Source organism: Seriola aureovittata, chromosome 9 (genome assembly GCF_021018895.1).
Source record: "Seriola aureovittata isolate HTS-2021-v1 ecotype China chromosome 9, ASM2101889v1, whole genome shotgun sequence".
NCBI lineage: Eukaryota > Metazoa > Chordata > Actinopteri > Carangiformes > Carangidae > Seriola > Seriola aureovittata.
In genome coordinates, this window is record NC_079372.1 from 3967331 (window position 1) to 3986693 (window position 19363).

Genomic DNA, 19363 nt, shown 5'->3' on the forward strand with positions numbered 1-19363 from the left:
CGAGTGTTCTGTCACCCACCTCTGCTCACCCCCCTGGAGAAAATGTTCAGCCCCGCCCTGCTAGCTCCCAGCAGCCCCTGGGGCATGGGACAATTAAAAACGATGCAGGAGCTCAGTCAAGCTGTCATGCTGAGTCTCAGATGGGACCTTGCCTGTATCGCTGCAAAGGTGGGGTGGGGGGGGGGGGGGTTGGGGTTGGAGCCCCAAAGAAAATAATATACTATGTCTGTTGTACTTGAGATCAACATTCGCTCTAGTGAAAGGTGATGGCAGCATATCAACACCCTGAAAGCAATGCAGTCTGGCTGGAGCGATATATTTGGCCTTAGAGTATTCAGACATTGCTTGACTGCACGCGCGCGCGCACACACACACGCGCACACACACACACACGCGCGCACACACACGCGCGCACACACACGCGCACACACACACGCGCACGCACACACACACACACACACACACACACACACACACACACACACACACACACACACACTCAGAGACATACACACACACCACTGATATATTCTGGTGTCAGCCAATTACAAGGCTGCCCTGACTGCCCTTGACTACACTCCCTAACCTCCCTCCACAATCCATGTCAAAACCCTATGCACTGATTTTTTTGCCCCCCTTGCTCCCCTTTTTGCTTCTTCTTCTTTTACTCAGAGTCTCTGTCTTTAGGGTATGAAATATTTAGCAGCCCCATCTAACTACACCTTCCGGCACTGAGTCAGAGCTGTCTCCCTCCCCAGGTAAGACGCAACGAGAGAGAGAGAGAGAAAGAGAGACACAGGAGGAAGAGTTGGTGTAATATCTCATCAACATTATTAAATAATTTCTCCCCTCGGCAGTCCCTGGGTGGTCTCGGGTTGTGTTATTTCTCAGTCAGGGTTCAGTGGCCTCAGTTCCTAGGGTTGAGTTTGGCCGCTCTGCGAGGCGAGTGCTGTGCTAAGCGGGTGTCAGGGGAGTTTCCCCTCAATTAAGCAAAGGTAAAGTAATGCCTCTCACCGTGGCAGCGCCATGAATACATTACTCTTGCTGTCACCACAGGCTAGAGCATCAAGATGCACGAAGAAGACAGACAGCTGGTCGCCTCAAACGCAACTGGAGCAGGTTAAACAAACCAGCAACAGGATTGCACTGCATTTAAAAAAGCCTTGTTCCACATTTGACACCAAGCAGATGAAATGGCCTACAGGATGTGATCTGAAAACCTTGATTTATAAGGGGGAATACATCCATATAATCAATTCTAATATATACCAAAAGAGTAAACAGTGTAATATCATTTTGTTTTAGAGTTACTGGGAGTTAGGCTAATGAGTTTGTATTAGCTGTCTGAGTGGATGACACTGGAGGACACCGAATCCTTGTTGTGTTAATTAAAGCTCAATGAAATGATGCCGATGAAAAATTAGCATGACCCACAGCCTCAGATAGCCTGGGATACTGCCAGGAAAATGGGTCTCTGTTAAGTTGTTTTCAAGGCGAGGCTCAGAGAGAACACACTTTTTAGAAAATTGGAATCAAAATAAATCATTTCAACCAATTATCTGATTAACTAAAAGTGGCAAACATCTGAGGGATCAATTACATTCACGATGAAGACAAATCACCTATGACTATATTTTTATATGATGACTGTATCATTTATGTTTGTTACTTGCTGATTTGAAACAACACCAACAATCATATCAATCTTACTTTGTCTCGGTTCAAAAACAAAACTGCTTTCTTGACATTTTTAGCCAACACACCAAAATCACCCTACTAAAGCCAAAATAAAAAAGGGGTTTATATAAATATGTCAACAGCAGCAATAACGCTTTCTTCTGTCAGTCTTTATGTGTGAGCATTACAGTGTACTGGACAGGCGTATTGAAAAGCGCTGATTGATGGCTTCACTGTAGACTGTCTGTCCACCTCTCTCCCTGATGAGACATGTCAATGTAAAGACACATGAATGCAGCAGCCTGTCCTCCATTTTCTCCTCCTCTCCTCCTCCTCCCTTGTCAGAGGCAGGGAGAATGACGCAGTAAATACAGATGCTGTGTGCACCGTAATTCTGGGGCCCGCTGCCTTTTATCTGCCATGACAGCTTCTGCTGCTGTCGAAATCAAACGCCCGGGCGCGAGGAAAAAGCTAGTATTCCCTTTAATAAACTGCCAGGCAGAGCAGAGTGAGGGTAGAAAAGGAGGCAGTCAGCTCTGCTTTGCACTGGCCAGGCTTCGCTAAGCAGCAGCTGAGGGGAGAGGAGAGAAAGAGATGGGGAGAGCGCTCCTTCAGGCATTAGTCGGTATTATGCCGCTCAGGCATCCAGCATCATTGCACTTACCGAGAGCCGTCTGAGCCAATCGGTCAGCGGGGAGTGCTGGGCACTCGGCAGAGATATGCACACCGACATGAGGACTGGAGTAAGAGATGGTGGGCAGCCCAGTCAGCACCTGCTCCCAGACTCATCCACAGCCCCTTTGAGCTGCCAGGGTCAATTAATTACAACCCTCCCTTAACGCTCTCCATTAGGATAAACAGAAATAAATGAAGAGTAGTCTGACAACAAGGAGGGCTCAGAAATGCCCCAAAGCAACATAACTGACCAGCTCCTCCTCCTAAATCACTTCCTACAGTTTCATAACTGAATACATTTGTTCTAACAAATTTCAAAACATTACTTTGAGCTGTGTGAAATGATTAATAGAGATTAAATTATTAATTCATTAATTGGAAAAAATAATTGATAAGTTAATCAATAATGAAAATAAGTTTAAGTCAGAGCCGTGTTTGGCACAGTGGACAGGACAGACAGATCCCATCTCCCCAAATTCTCCCACTGACTCATTCTGTGTGTGTGTGTGTGTGTGTGTGTGTGTGTGTGTGTGTGTGTGTGTCTCTGCATGTTGGACAGGAGGATGAGGAGGGCTGCTGCTTTGGAAATAGACAGCTTTTTGTTCTGACCCCACAGCTGTCACTTGCATAAGGGAGCCAGTCACTGGCAGCACACATAAGCATTTTACTTACACACACACACACACACACACACACACACACACACACACACACACACACACACACACACACACATACACACAAAGACACATACAAAGACACATACACATACACACACATACACACACACACACATACACACACATACACACACATACACACACACAAACAAAGACACATACACATAGACATATACACATACACACATACACACACCCCTTGACATTGCAGCAGGGTTGTGCTTTAGGTGCCAAGACCCCTGAGGATACTGTTGTGATACACAACTGCATTAGATGAGGAGGCAGGAGGGTAAGTCACTAAATACCTGGTCAGTGTTTAGAGTCTCGTTCTGCCATGGCGCCCCTAACACCATTAACATCCTTCTTTTAAATCCAATTATGAGCCATGTGTGTCCACATCAATCAGCCATTTTCATTTGAGCCTGTGGTCTTCTTTATCACCATTACTGCTGCAGTAATTGAGGCGGCGCTATGGAGAGGCTGCGCAGTTTACCTCCATCTGGGAGGTCAAGAGGAATGCAATTGGTTGACAATGATTATGCTCTGGCTGATTAGGCTATGGGCTACCGCTGAATATTTAGCACTGATTAGACTAAGCCCTGTAGAGAGCCATGTGGCTCACTAACAAAAGGGACAAGCCACAGGGCAGAGAGAAAAGGCTAGCAATCAGCACAGGCTAGCTGAAACATATCTCATACTTCTAGTAGTCAGATCAATCTGATCGACACATTTCTGTGTCATGTTTAGCAACATTGTTTTTGTGATGATATTATTAAGCAGTTTTTGTAACAAACAACAGCTGTGAATAAATATAATTATTTTTAACCATCATAACATAATATGAAAATAAACCCTCTGAAATCCTCTGAAAAAATATCAACACAGGAAAGAAATTAATCAGAGTGTAGAGACATTTATCACTATGAGGACATTTTACTGCAAAATTTTCCAACAATTATGGAGGTATATTTCTGCCCATATGACAGGAAACAATCCCTACAACTTCTGGGACGATAGCCCAAAAAAGACATAGACATATTAGTAAATGATACACAAAATGGCTCCTCTATCCCCTTGTGGAATGCCAGCACTTTTTCCTCATCACTTATTGTGATATTTACACCGAAAATGAAGTGTCCTCCTGATTGAAACTGGGGTGAGGGTGGATGAGTAAAGACGGGAAAGATGTCGAGAGAGAGAAAGACAAGCTGGAAAAAGAGAGGGAAAAATGACCAGGAGAAACGACAGCAGGGAGAGCTGAGAAGGAAAAACAGATGGAAGAAGGCAGGGAGACGTGCACTTATTTGCAGAGGCTTTAACTGTCTTGATCCTCAATAAAGAGGTGAAACTGATTAGGTTTATATCACACGGCCGTTTGTAACGCTTGTGCCTGTCGCTGAGAGCACAAATCACAGTCAAGTCAGGTTTTCCTTTTTTCCATTTGAAAGAGCCAGTTCCCTCCTCACTTGTCTCTCACTCTCTCCTTTATTCAACGCTGCACAGCCTCCTAGAGCGCCAGCTTGTCAGAGTGACAGATGCAGACACGACCACTGACCTAAATCACTCTTTTCCAGCACATTAACCCCGTGCCCCTACACCTTTAACGGAAAACACAAAACACCAACACAGGGAAACACTCCAACACAATCCTCACGACACACTGCCCAATTAGAAAGACCCACAAACCCCACCCTACAGTATTATCACCTCTCTCCCTGAATGAAGCCTATTCTTGAAATGCCTAAACAGGAGAAGAAAAAAAATCACAACGTCAGGCTAAATAAATCACCTTCTGCTTTTCCTGGAGGGATTTTTTTTTTTGTCCACCATAGTGATAAAAAAAGACGTGTGAAGACGAGGGCAAAAAAACATTTTTGTCCACCAACACGGAAAGGATCAATAATACTTTAATTACTGGAGTCCATGTTTATGAAATGCAATAATCATTCATTAAAGATGTCGACAGCGGCAAGCAGGCGGCCGGCCGGGCGTCAGGGCTGCGTGCAAGGGTAGGAGAAGGGAGGGGAGGGGAGGACTGGCGTAAATGATTCATGGTTTGATATCTCTCCTGTATAATGGGTTCCTCCGGGGAGTTGCTGGGGCTCCACTGCAGCGACTGACTGCCTGGCTGGATGGCTGGATGGCTGCCTGGCTCGCTCTGACTCTGCCCAGGCTGCTTCTGCCACCGCTGCCTGCTGCCCGAGATTAAAAAAGCCTTGCCTACCATGAAAAGCGGCTCAGTGAAAACAGAGAGCGGGATGTGCACATACACACATAAAAGGAAGCGACGTGATTCAATATCGTCTGACAAAGTATCTGGGCGCCTGCAGAGGGGGAATGAAGGATGGAAGACAAGAAAATATCAAAATCCTTCTAGGGAGAACACACTGCCCGAAGAGATACTGGGGATACTTGTAACATCTAATGGGAATATGGTAGCATTCCTAACCCCCCTCCCTGCTAGTCCTCCTTCACCAGCCTATCACCCCCCACCCCATCTTGTACCTTCTCCTCACCCCTGGAAAGAGAGGAAAAAAATTAAGAGATTAAGGTTGTAACGTGTTGGGCTAATCATAACATAGACAGTTTAGTGCCATCTCGCATAATTAAATGCTTTGCACTAACCACCTAATGCATACTAATTTGGAACAATCCACTCCTGGAGTTGGCAGACCATGAAGCTCCCCGCAAAGGAGGTGCTCATTTCTCTCTCTCCATGTGTGCGTATGTGTGTGAGAAACACACACACACATACACATTGATTTGCACAGGAGTAAGGTGCTAAAGGTCAGGCCGTGGACTTGAAAGAAAAGGTCAAGCATTATTACAACATGACTAAATAAACAGGCTGCGCACAGCCCCAAGCCAAGCCGCTGAGGATGCTGGACGTCTCTACCTACACGTCGTACTACCTGTATGTCTGGCTGGTTGGGATTCAGCTTCATCCCTTGTCTTTATCCACATATCCCTCTAGCTCTAAGACAGCTGACATGAGGACTGTCATATCCTGCCTAGATTCTTATCCCCTGCTGGCTTTATTGCTCTCTTCCTCCTGAGTCACAAAGCACACACACACGCACGCGCACACACGCACGCACGCACGCACGCACGCACGCACGCACGCACGCACGCACGCACACACGCACACACACACACACACACACACACACACACACACACACACACACACACACACACACACAAAGCAAAAGAGAGAGGGAAGCAGGGCTGCTGGAGCGTGCTTTAAAGCACATTAATATTAATTGCACTAGCTGGAGTGATAACACAAACAAGATGCCCCTGTGAGGGAGCTGGGTGCAGGCAGCCCCTGCTTTTTGTTAGCAGCATCGAATTGAATCACTTGTTTTATATTAGAAGGGGTCTACCCTTGCCGGCGAGGGGAATTTGTGTTTGTGAGTAGTTACTGTGTGTAGGTGTTTGTGTGTGTGCATGCGCATGAGCGTGGGCGTGCACCGAGTGATAAAAACTAGGCAAGATGAATTATTAGGCTAGTGGCTACATCAACAGCAGTAGAAATGTGCTCCAAATAACACAGAGTGCTTAAGCGATCCTGCTTTTATCTCTCCTACTACTCCTGGCTTGGCTACCTTTTATGTCCTCCACACTGAACTCAATATTCTCTGAGCAATGAGCTTTGCTAAAGATGTAAATAATCTGCTGTCCTGGGGAGAGAACTTGTTTTTTCAGTACAGTGGAGTAAAAATACAAATCGAATTGAAGCCTGGGTGCTGAAGCCCATCTCCACCTCTAAGCTTCTTTCTCCCCCTGTAGGAAAAGCAGGTGGCTGTAGGCATCAACAGATGACAGCTATATCTCCAGAGTCCTCCATTTTTACCTCACTCTCTTTTTTCCTCTTTTGTCAATTGCTATTGAGAAGCCTGACGCTGTCATTACTGCTGCCTCACAGTAGTGGGTTTTTGCTGTACAGTTTTGTGCTCCTTTTCCGATTTCCCCCAAGACTCATCAATGCGCCATTACCAAGTCAAATCAGGTGGTGCTGCAGAGATTTGCCGAGAACCAGGGTTGCAAGCAGAGACACACACACACACACACACACACACACACACACACACTAGAGGATTCTTTCAAGAAGCCTGGGAGGTTTTCCACCAGCAGCTCCACAGGATCATGAGCAGGGCGAGGAGGTGAACAGAGGAGAAATCACTGCTGGCTAAATGCTCGTGAGTGGTTTATGGCTCAGAGGGGCAGAGAGGGAGACAGAGATGTGGTAATGCATCTCTCTGACACTCCTTTAAGCGGCTGACCAGATTGTAATCTCCGGGGCCCACTAGTCGCACATTATTGTTTCTCATTTCACGTGTCACAAACAATTAAAACACGTCTGTCGATTTCTGTGCCTCATGAGCTCCCTTATTCAACATTTTCTTGCAAACTTAATGTACACAAATCTAAAAAAAGATTCTATTGAGCTCCATCCTCCAACCATACACCAAGACATACACCCCCCTAAGTTAAATTCCCCGAGAGTGTCACACATATTTCTTACTTTCATCGTCTTGATTTCTCAGCAACAGCAAATACAAGGTGGACAAGCGCTGTGTAATGTAAACAGCTACATTAGGAAGGAAGGATGATGGAGAAAGAGAAGAAAAATGAGGAGGGGGGTAGGGGGTGGATAAAGACGACGTGTCCTTTTAGTTTTCTCTGCTTGTTGTCATCCTCTTCACAGCAGCAGCTGCACAGGCAAGACAAAAAAAAACTCTGGGGAAGAGTCAGGCAGAGGGAAAGAGAAAACAAGAAATAAAGCAGCATTGTGCATTGTTTCATGTAGAGATTTACACAAGCCTGTCGTTGATTAGAGGAAAAGGCTGAGTGCTAAATACAGAGGGAAACAGGGAGAAGACAGGGAGGACTGCAAGGAAGGGTCTCTGAGGGCTGCCAGGGGTGGTGGTGAATCTCCTTGTGATAGAGCTGTCACAGAGGAGTGAAATTTAAACTCCTGCTGTTCAGGAGAATTTTTTGGCTTTCATTACACCGCACACATGTTGTCTATGCACTTGTGCATGCATCTGAGTGCTTGTGCATGAGTTTAATGTGAAGCCCGACACCACCTTCCTCTACTTACTACATTTGGTGTTTGCATCGAGGACTGGCTTTGTGCCGAGCAGATCGTTTGCTTTGTGCCGGGAATAAAAGAAAAGACTGAAAGTCTGACAGCATTCTCCATGCGCTCAATCACAATCATGGAATCTGTGCACAAACAAAACATCCCCAACCTTGATGAGAGATTCATGCAATAGCGCCGCACAATCTCGCCTGCCAATCGTGTTGTTCAGAAATTAACTAGAGCAAATCAACATGGAACGCTGCTCACTGGACCCATCCTGTTGGAATAATCCAAAATGTGACAGGCACTTCATCAAGTCGTCATCAGGAACACCCCACTAATTTATAACTGAGGAGGCAAAGAAAGAGCTTTTGGGGGGCTAGACTGGAATAAGCTCATCTATACAGAGAACCAGGCCTCAGCTATGCCATGCCAAATAGCATTTTCTTCATATGAGAAGGCGGTGAAATGGGGAGAGGAGGAGGAGGCGGATTCGGCCTCCTAGTGCGCTGCTATGCCCCAGCTCAGCTAAGTGACAGTGAATCCTACAGTGAGTCGATTTGCTGCTTTTGAGTGCCCGGAAACTTGTCTGGCAGAGTGCTCACAAGGGAGGAAGATAGATGGGAGAATGTGGGGACTGAGCCTCACCTCTCACTGTCTTCTATTTGTCTGTTCATCCCTGGAGGCTTTTGGGCTGCTTAGTACAACAAAAAAAAAAAAAAGGGGGAGGGGGCACAGAAAGAGCTCTGCAGCCATCAACAGACAAAGCAAAAGCAGAAAGGACAAGTTTACAGGTAAATAGTCAGGAGCAGCTGGCTGGGAGCTGAGGCAAGCTCGGGTTTCAAAAAAAAAAAAAATCAATCATCACTGAATCCTCCACAACAACAAAGATGTGGCTTATAGCATGGTATTCACCTCACAGAGCATATCTTATTTTGTATTAGAATTACTTTGCAGGCCAATACGAGCTTTAGTCAGCACCAAAACAGTAACACATAACCAATGTATTACTGAATGTCATGTTCAAAGACTTGCCTTGTTGCTGCACAGACATACACACAAACACAAACAAGTGTGCAAAGCAAGATTTAACCTGATTTTCAACTCTGCAAATGATCACACAATGCAGTTTGAATATGGGCAGCTGATGACAGGAGTAATTTGCCACATCACTGATTTGAAAAGGAGCACTTGAAGATGACAAAGAAAGACAACTTTATTGTCATCTTAAAGAGGATCTATGAAATCAATGGGAGGAGATCAATGCTGTCTCTCCCTCTCTCCCACAGCACTTTACATAGGCAGCAATAACCATCACAGAGGCTATCATCTAGCTCACCGATTTCCTGTGCAGGACTCCCAGATACCTCAAGGAAACAAAGCTTCTCTCACTCCATCAGTGCAACGGTCACATCCACAACTTCACACACAAGGAAGGAGGAGGTAGAGAAGGAGAGAAGCTGAGGGGGAGAAAATACCTCAGGCAAGCCAGAGCCAGATAGAGAGGGCTGGAAGGAGAGAGAGAGAGAGAGAGAGAGAGAGAGAGAGAAAGAGGGAGAGAGAGAGAGAAAGAGAGAGAGAGAAAGAGAGAGGTTGCAGGCGGCTAGCAGAGTGTCTTCATTAGAGTATAGCAGCTAGTTCTGGAGCCGACTAGCCAAGCACTGTAGTAAGAGCTGCCCATCCTCTCAGTTAATTAGGATTTCTGCTGCTTCATTTTGGGGCGAGGGACAGGATGTTGGAGACTTGATTGCCTTTTATTTCCCAGTCTAGCGGCTCGGCTGCCTCTGCTGCTTTATTAACAGGAGATCGTGCAGATTTACAGCTCCGCAGCAAACATCAGTTTCAATAATTACAAGAAAACTGTTAGCGGGGACACAAGGAAACACACACGCACACTTCTTTTTTTTCGTCACCACTCCAACGCCCCTCCCCTCCGTCACAGGATCTAATTTCCATAGATGTGCCCTTTTCATGATTGTATATTATAAAGACGTTAAAACACACATTGATTTGCCTCAGTCACACTTAGCACTTCAAACACTTAATGACTAATCCCTGGCCTGAAGGGCAAAGCAAATGCTGTGAATGTCACATTTACATTCAACATTTAAACCTCTGAATTTGTGTTTGTGTCACAAAACAAAACAGATGAAAGAAGATTTACAACTGGCTAAATGTGGTACTGGTCAGAATCAGAATAAACAGTACTTCCCTGTAAAATCATCAAGTGAATTAATAGGATAAAACATCTTTGGAGATGGGATTACAAGAATAAATCCTCTTATTAGCTATATCTTTACACTCTGGCATCATGCCTAGAAATACATTTTAATGGTTGACAAGGTACATGTGTGAATGCTGATCTCAGACAACAGCTACAACTGCAAAAAGAAATAATAGAAATCATACTTTAAAGGCAACCAACATCAGTTTCAGGACAGAGAACTACAGATTTCATTTGAATGAAATCAATAATTGTGTTGACTTGCAGTGTATTGCCTTCCTGTCTTCTCATCTCGCTTGCTAATGTTTCTTTCATGAGCCAGCCCACTGCTGGTGACATTATAGCTACAGCACTTCCACAAGTCCCCAATGGATCGGTGAAAATGGTTGGCGTAAAACACAATTAGTACGGTCCATATGGCTGCTAGTGGAGGAGGAGCAGGAGAGGTCCCATGTGGTCTTTATAGAGGCCCGCTCTTTTGTTACCTTTAAGATCAAACTGTTGTCATAATAATGGGGCCATTTCAATTCTTGCCGCTTGGTTTTCGTAAAGCAGCACTACTTCAACAGATCCTCACATTGTGGAATGACTCTTGGCAAATAAATTGACCAACCTTGGCTGATAGCCTAATCAATAGCTCCTTCATCATGATTAATGGCTCATATTGGACAATGGGGAAATTTAATGTGAGGGGAGCGTTACTTCCTCATTTCAGCGCTCAGTCCTATCGATTGGTTATAACCTCCCTTTTTGACCAATGGAATGTGCTGATAAGAGAGCAATGTGTTCGACCTATGTAAAGTGAGCACAGAGAAAATGATTTACTGTGCTTTAGGCGCGTCTCATTCACTGATAGCTCTGTATGCCCGGCCTGACAAGCATTTTCTTGCCTGAGAAACGCAGACACCTTTTACTGAGTAGAAGCGAACAACAACAGCTTGAGGCAACAGATTTATTACAAATTGATCTATTAGATAGCACTGCTGTGCTTCGCTGTTTTCTCTCTTTCTCTCTCTCCCTCCCTCTCCCTCTCTCTTTCTGACAGCCTTCCCCTGATGGTAGCTACAGTGTATCAGAGTGGAAGTGCTACAGTGGCAAATCTAAACCCAATCCTCAGAACTCATTTTCTCTGTGCTAGCTGCTGGAACAGTGTTACAGAGACAAGATGTCCATCCTTAAACCTAGTCGATCCAGCTCTAAGTCCCAGCACCTAAACCAAGTCTCAGCAAGCTCAATAGGTGTGCCTGACCTGCAAGGGCGAGCAAGGACACACTTTACCGGAGGCGCCACGTGAAAAGGAGAGTGGAAAGAGCCCCAATGTCACCAGGGTCATTTCCTTAGGGTTGCATGAACCCTGAGCTCAGAACTGGCTTGTGTGCCGTCTCCATTAAAACTTCAGTCACACGTCTTGTGCTTTGCAAACAAACTGTGCCTCGTGTGCACAGTCACAACATCAGTGCAATACCCTTATTAGTCACAGGGGCCACAAAGCACAACCAGTGGATTGTAAAGAGATGTATGAATGATTTGTCTCATCCACAGTGTTAAAAATCAATGTCCTGCAAACCCACTATTGTGCAGAAAAAAACACATCATAACAAGCCATTACAGCCACTTTCATTAAAGACAGGTTTGTCCGGGTAATAGACAGCTGTTATTGACACATCTCTCTATAAAACAATCAATTAAATCAACTGCATCATTTAGACTTGCTAATCAAGGTGGCTCTTTGATAATTATAACACAGTGACTATTTACCTTAATCATTCTGTCAGGAAAACACAGTGGATCTTTACATTCCCCTAAGTTCCAACACTATGGAGCCCTGCCCGAAGCACGTCTATTATTAGCCAAGTTAATGAGTGAAAACTAAGTCACCATTGCTGTGTATAATGGGTCCAATACATCGATGGAAACCTTAACTTTCACAAGCAGGAACAGAAAATGACAAGTTCCCTTGTGCTTAAGGTTCAGCACACAGAGCAGAGGGTTTGGCAGGTTATGTAGCCTATTTAACAATATATACATGTGCTGAAAAATACTGCTGTCAATAGCAACAATGAGTGCTGACAGAAAACTGCACAGACTCTATTGTGCTCCTTTCCTTTAATCACCTCCATCTTTCATCTGTGCTACAGAAGAAAAAGAGCGCACAGAGAAAAGGGCTATTGGCTTCCGGATGGCGTAAATTTGTGTATAGTTGTAAAAAAGGGCACCATCTAAAGATGCTGGAATATTCTGGCGAGAGTGTATATGTCTATATAAACATCTTCAGGCAGGCAGCTGCAGGGGGTGCGCACAGTAAAACACTGGCATGCATTGTTTGTGTTTCTGCACCACTAGCGCCATGCCGTGTCATTACATGAGGCAATCTCTTACCTAATCAGCACTGACACACACAGCGGCAAAGCACTCCTCCTCCTCCTCATCTCTCTCCCCCTTTCTCTCCCTCTCCTCAGGGGCCAGCCAGCTGATCCTACACCATTTCATTTTCCTCTTTTACTGAGATGGCAAATGGCTGACTGTTATTTTTGAACAATTTCGATACATGCTTTTTGGCACTGTAATTGACTAAGTGCTATTATTAGCCTATCATGTCCAAATACTGAAAAATAAGCTATCGTATGCATGCTAAGGTGTGTTTTAACTAATAACTAATGAGATGCATGAGCACTCTAACAATGTGAACCAGATATTGGTACTATCATGACAGGTACTTAAGCCATTAATTTTCCTACGTTTGCTTATGCTTCCCAAGTCTTACAAACCTAGCCAAGCTTCCATTTCCAGTTTCCACACTCCATTGTACAATCACTCATGTACATAAATCACAGAGGACACTAAAATGTGGTGAGTTGCAACACTTTGCAGCCTCATGGCCTCAAAGCCACATACAAAACTGAACAAGGCTAAAAAAAGGCAAATATGGAAAATATAGAGAGAACTTGGGTTCTTTTATTTTTTTTTTTAACTATACCTGCTGAGAACCTGCTGAGAGACTGGCAACAACACAAAACACAAAGTGTCTGATTAGTTCAGATGTGAATCCATGCCAAACCAGCCCAATAAGACACGAAGGCATATGCAGGATGAAGTGAGACCGACTTCACCATGACTGAACTCACAGAGGGAGCAGATTTGATCACATCTAGTACATCAAATACCACCAGCAATATGCAGCAAGACAGCTCACAATTGTTAACACGGATAGCGTTTGCCGATACTATCTCCTTGGCACAATTGTGGAGCTGCAGAGCTGGGCCCGAATCAAACAAAGATGAGATATGATGCAGCATGCTTGGATCTCCTCTTATGAGAGGTGAAGGGAAGCTGTCAAAGAACACAAAACACATCCAGCATCTTGCCTCCTCTGAGTTGCTAGGATAAGCCAAGAAGAGGAAAAAGGTGGTGGTGGTGGTGGTGGTGGGGGCTGCCTCATTTCTGCCAGTGTGCCCTGTGCGTGTCAGTCCAATATCTTAAAACAACACATGCAAGGCTTTGCTACAGCCAATTACCCAGCTCTTGGCACAGGAACTGAAAAACATCTTCGGAGAACAATAAAGAGAGCTTGGCTCACTGTGCGTGCTGTCAGTAAGTGCTGACAGATTGTTATTTTTAATGAATATACAGCACTTGAATGGCCCATCAAGAGGTCTTTGAGTGAACATTGCTCCTTTGTTCAGAGCATTAATTTTCTATGTAACAGCCAGATATCTTGCAATGAAATTGATATCTAGCACTGTAAAGGAAAAAGCTAAATCAGTTTATCCACTTCGTTCCTTATTGTCCACTGCCTCCTCTTTGCAGCGACTATGCATTGTCATTAGGATAAAAACACAAGGCAACACACTTTCTTGATGTGTTGATGTCACCTGATGTCCAAAGGTGCTTGATTTCACATAATCCTGTGTTGGTTCTGGAAAGCAGACTTTTCACTGCTTATCTACCTCTACTGCCAACATAATTTCATACTGTATGAAATCCCTGAACAAAACAGTCTCGAACAAAACAATACATCAGCCTAATCACCTTTTATTTGAAACACAATAGCCTTGCTGAAGGTAAAATGTCTTTTTTAAAATATAGGCTAGCCTCGACGGTAAAGCAACATCTCGTACACTGTGGCAACACAATGCCTTAGTATACACAGTATGAAGTAGCTCTGAGACTAGACCCAGACATTATAATGGGGAATCATCTTTCATGACAATTCATGATGAAAGAAAAATGTAGTGACTGCATCTAGGTGGAAAACAGCAAGATGCCATTCAAGCGCAGCATGTAAACATTGAATTCCTGAGCATGTGTACTGACAAATCACCCAACAAAGAGGTGTCAGGGCATGGTGAAAAGGGATTTTCCTTAACATTGTGTAGCCTTCCATTTGCCACCTATTACTCACTGAGAGCTGCCATTGCTCAAACACACATGAGTCATTAAAGGAAAATAGCAGGGTTATTACAGTTCTCTTATCATTACTCCGCTACTACTACAGCCACTGAGCTAGATTAACATTCAATGGACATGGGTGTGTCATTGCATATGTGATTCAAAGTAATTTTACCCGACAGCCGCTCTTCAGATTTAAATTGAAACACTATAAAACATCCTGACTTCCTCTGAACTAACCAGTTAATGTGGATTAAAAAGGACTTTACACACTTACACAACAAAAAAGCCAAATAAAGGTCCTTGGAATAACATAAAAGAAACAAACACCACAAATGTTCTGTTTTAAGCTTTTTTAAATTATCCTCTAGGCTGAAAATAAAGAATTCTCCTTCAACAAAAACCATAAACCAAACAATGAGGTGCTCTCTGTCAGAGTTGTGCTAAAGTAGTAATCAACATATGGCCTGTAATGGAAGACCTCTGTAACCTCCTAACCTAGCAAGTTTACAGTCTAAGTGGCAATTAAGGAAAATCTAAATCACAACCACTAAGCTATTGGCAGACGTAAAAGCCACTAAAACATCAGCTGTGCCATACACAAGATGTATGGAGCTAAAAAGTTTTATCAAAGTGCTGCTTTAGTCAGAAGTGCAATGAGCTGATACAGGGTTTGTGTAGGTTGTGGTTTAACAGGTGTATTTTTTTCACAGACAAAAAGACAAAAACAAGCTGCATTATTCCTCACAAAATATTTCTGACCATATGGGAGTATGTGTGTGTGTGTGTGTGTGTGTGTGTGTGTGTTGTGTGTGTGTGTGTGTGTGTGTTTTCTTACCTAACCCTCTGTTACTAAACCCTAGTGCATAAAAGACATTACAGACACGTGTAATGTGTATATGAACTTTGTTTTGCAGTTCAGTGAACTCTCTCTTCAGTGAAATGTCATTATCAGAAGGCCTGAACAGGTGGCAATGATAATAAGGTATCAAAAAGTTCACAAAGGAACAAAACCTGTCGATGTTAGATTGTTTACAGAACTTAAAGATAATGTGGTGCTGAGCATATCCATGTTTTACACTGCAGCACTGTCAAGATCTCAGATAATTTATTAAACATTTCCTTACACCCAGTCTAATGTTGTGGCACTTTGACAAGTAAGAAAATACAGGCTTTGTTGTCAACATTAAATTAGATTCTTTCAGTGGACCGAAAATAGCTTGGCATTTATAGAGCAAAATAAATGTTTCCCACTCCTTTGATCATTGAACAGTGTATATTCATTAGTTATGGTGAAGTCCACAATTGTGCAGGGCTATGTTGTCTGTGAGGCACAAGAAAGTGAACAAGTCAGAAGTGAGTCATATGCCTTCAATAAAAATAAATCACTAGCTTGTAATGGCTCTCCTCTTTAAGTTTAAAGATATTCAAATGTACATTGACCATCGTTGGAAGCTCATTTTAAAGCACTGACTATGAATGGCAAAGCAAGTCAACGAATCCTCGTTTTGTTTACAATTTTCGAAACTTACAATTCATGATAACTATGACTAGCGTCATGCAAAAAATTCCACTTCACTGCTAAAAACACAAACCCAGCAAATACTGTTGTAATTGTACCTTGCAGAGTCACTACTACACCACTACTCAAACGCTTTGAACTACTCAGCCTGCCAGAGGTGAAAAGTGTTAATGCCAATTCTGCTGGTTCTATTTGTTGACAAATTTCTCCCATGAGGATTTTACAAGACTTGCATCTTTGTTTTCAAAAGTCAACACGAGTGTGCCGTTAACCGGTTTTTGGCTTTGTTTAAAACCAGCCCAGACCACACTCGTAAATACTCTCAAACTGTAAGCTAAATAACAATAATTGAGCACAAGTCAAGCACACAAAGACAGCAAGTTAGCTTCGCCAGCTAACGTTTCCTTGAGCTAATGACAATAGCTGAATGGGCTCAGACTACTCCCTGTAACAGAGACACTACGCTGGGTAATTCAAAATGGGAAAACGCTTGTTATGGGGTATTGTAAGGATACGTGCACATTAAAATCACAAAGCGTTCAATAAAATTAAGCCATGTTGTGTGTACTGCATGTTCTCTGTGCTAACCGGTGTCAACAACTGTTTGTATCCAGACATTACACTGCTCCTGGCATTCCCAATCAGTGCTAGTCACTGGCGTTAGCCGCTAACGGTAGTTCATGGTAACCAGCAACAGCAAGGGGCAAAGAAGTCTATTAGCTAACGAGCTAGCTGATGCTAATAGGCAAATTAGCCAAATAGCTAGCAAGCAAGAGTGTACGTTAACAGTCCAGCGTTTACTAAGTATCCCCTCATATATTTGCCATTTCTTCCTCGTTTGCTGATGAACGTCAAAGGCAAAGAACACGGCTGGTTGAAGCTCATGACACTTACCTTAAAGAGCTTGGTCTACAACATCTGTGATTTGTTTGATGAGAGACTGCAACAACAAACAATAGCAGCAGCAGCAGCAGTAGTAGCAGCAGCAGCAGCAGCAGCAGCAGCAGCAGGGGCAATTAGCCAACGTTAGTTAGCCAAGTCGCCACTACAGAGAGTAGCACAGCAGCTGCAATGCCACCTGTATATCTTTTCTTATGCAGCTATAACGGAACGGACCACGTTTGATATAATGCTGTCATAAATGCATAAATGATGGACTTGAGAATAAAGAGGGAGTAATCGCTACCGGGATGCTCAGACTAGTGTGTGTGAGAGGCACTCAGCATGACAGCATCCTTCTTCATCTTGGGGTGAGAACAGTTGGGGGGTTCTCAAAGTTCAACCGGTAAAATATCGTCACCCACTGGTCAAAGCTGGGAACATCCACCAAGAGAGTCCTCAGAGTGTCTGTTCTGTAGCAACACTTGGTCTATCTTCATCCTTAAAAACCTGTGACACTGCCAGACTATATTTGGACTATATTTGGACTGTCAGTTAGCCCAGAAAAAATAGATAGATTAAAACTGCTTACGAGAGGTCTGCTGTATTTTATGCACACACACACACACACACACACACACACACACACACACACACATATATATATATATATATATATATATATATATATATATATAATATAATATAATATATATACATATATACATATATTTTACAGTTTACAAAGTGCTTTGACAAACAAATCAAAAGCAATTGATTGTTGATGGTCTGTCTATATATATATATATATATATATATATATGCATGTATGTATGTATGTATGTATACATATATACAGTTGTATAGTTATTTTCCATATCTCTATATATATATAGATATAGAAAATAACTACACATATGTATAGAATAGAATGGAAGGGAAGGGAAATATTTTCGCATTGTAGGTCCACAGATCATGGTAAAGGGGTAGATGTAAAATAGAATAGGAATAGAAAAGGAAAAGAATAGAATAGAATAGAATAGAATAGAATAGAATAGAATAGAATAGACATAAGAATAATAAACACGCCTGATTACGTAACAGAATAGAACACAATAGTATAGAACACAACTTTCACCTGACAAAAAACGCAAGACAAAACACAGCAGAATTGAATAAAATAGGAAGGAATGATTTATTAGGGTAACAGCATTACAAAAGACCAAGATGATAAAACACGAACTATTTCATCACTGGATAGAATAGAATAGAAGTTTTATGAGAAAGCAGTAGCAGCCTTCTGTCAAGCTGTTCGCTAAAAGGCGCATGCGCATGCGCATTATGCAGGCCTACTTGTGTAATCGAAGGTTTGTAGTTGAGTCTCACCTTTTCTTTTTGCGCTGTTGATTGGATAGGGACATACAGGTACAGTGAAACCGCTAGCCTGTCCCTTTTAAATTATTTGTTTATATAAACTTTGAATAATCATAATAATTCCTGTCATGTAGTGTAAATCAGACCCGGCGCAGGAACTATACTTAGACCTTCAGCCTCTGTAACAGACTTAATGAGAAGCGCACGGGGGTCGGACATCATGTGTTTGATCGATTAGTGAGTTCTTAACGCTAAGCGGGGCTGTTATTAGAAATCTCTGACACCGTAAAAGTCAACAAACTATATTAGCCTATATAAATCAGTTTAAATGCTTAGGCCTATAGTATATAGTGTAGTCAAATAAGTATCGTTTGGTGTTGATTTTAGGTTACAAAGTCGCATCACTTTCATGGGTTTATATTTTTATTTTTATATCTACAGTAAAACTAACGAATCATGCCTAAATGTCCTGATGAAACCCAAATCAAGTAGACGTTCAGATGTCATAGGGGTAGAACATATTTGTTGCCCTCGGGATGCTATAGAAACATGTCAAAGAAGTTTGCTACATAGATCTGACCACTAGATGGCGCAGGTCTCAAAGAAAAGAAATTCAGCATTGCAGTCTCAGAGAAACCCATGAAAGCTATTACAACACTGGTATCAATTTACAAGTTAGATTTTCTCTCTGAGAGGCTTAACTTTATGTGAAAACCATTTCATTCATTTAGTTGTAAGAAAGATTTCCCTCACTCATTTGTTGCTAAATGAAATCCACAACAGCTGAGTGAGGACTTTCCAGATTCTGTAATATGTAGTATATTGTGTCTTTGTACCAATGATTTGTAATACAT

The 19363-nt window shown here is 42.9% G+C and overlaps 1 protein-coding gene across 2 annotated transcripts in view; it reads right to left on the bottom strand.

Moving 5' to 3' along the window:
* Positions 1 to 17451, bottom strand: part of rerea (arginine-glutamic acid dipeptide (RE) repeats a) — a 122971-nt gene extending 105520 nt beyond the window's left edge. For both annotated transcript variants that reach the window (XM_056383852.1, XM_056383851.1), the window contains exon 1: positions 17151 to 17451. The gene's annotated coding sequence lies outside the window, so the exon portion shown is untranslated. The remainder of the gene's footprint in view (positions 1 to 17150) is intronic.
* Between the last annotated feature and the right edge of the window lie 1912 nt (positions 17452 to 19363).